Source organism: Penaeus monodon, chromosome 34 (genome assembly GCF_015228065.2).
Source record: "Penaeus monodon isolate SGIC_2016 chromosome 34, NSTDA_Pmon_1, whole genome shotgun sequence".
NCBI classification, from domain to species: Eukaryota; Metazoa; Arthropoda; class Malacostraca; order Decapoda; family Penaeidae; genus Penaeus; species Penaeus monodon.
The window spans coordinates 7,897,848-7,898,694 of record NC_051419.1 but is presented as its reverse complement, the minus strand read 5'-3'; positions in this window follow the sequence as shown (position 1 = coordinate 7,898,694).

Below are 847 nucleotides of genomic sequence, written 5' to 3'. Positions count from 1 at the left end.
CAGTATACCTACGGGCTCTTAAAAATACTAAGCGTTCGTGCGTGTTGAACCGTTCGTGTACGCGACGTATACGCCTATATTCTACGCGATCTTTCCTTATATGGGCATCACACACGCTGAGACAATGTTATCCTACCCGCATCCCAATCCAAGGGATTCTCACCCTTACGAGCAGTCGCGAAGGGCGAAAGTCCCCCTCCCGTTTTTCAGAAGACAAGATTCTGACCCTTATGGCAGGTCAATAAAGGTCGAAATGGCTCGGCGTTTAGCCATCCTGCTGTGCGAACATGCTTTTAAAGGCTCCAGAACAAAAGGGAGTCGAATGGCCGCGAAGAGATAAGTGGGACATCTTGACAGCTTACAAGAAGATCTGTCAACACTTCGCCCAGGTGGTAATGCATCACCTGAGACTCACCGCATGCGACTATGGATCTTAGGAGTTGGGTTCACAGAGGCTAGTGTTCCACGCGACCGGGATTTTTTTGCTCTCGTCTTTTGAGGTGATTTGAAAACAAAGATGTTTTTTGTTCGCTTGATCAACGTCAAGGAAATGGTAACTTTGTGGTTAGTGATGGTAATAATAACTAACAAATAATGTTATGAAAGAGAACACTATTGATTAATAATGTAATCAATAAAGTTACGGAAGCCAATGAAGATGCTGGTTACTATGGTCACGTGATAGCTTGAAGAGATCAGTCACAATTAAGTAGGATGGTGACAGTGATGGCGATGATGATGGGAAATTATAATGAGAAGGAAGATAACCGAATTTGGAGCAGTAGTAGCGATAAATGTTATTGGCAGTGACAGAATGAGCAGTCATCAGTTAAAAGGATATTACAAG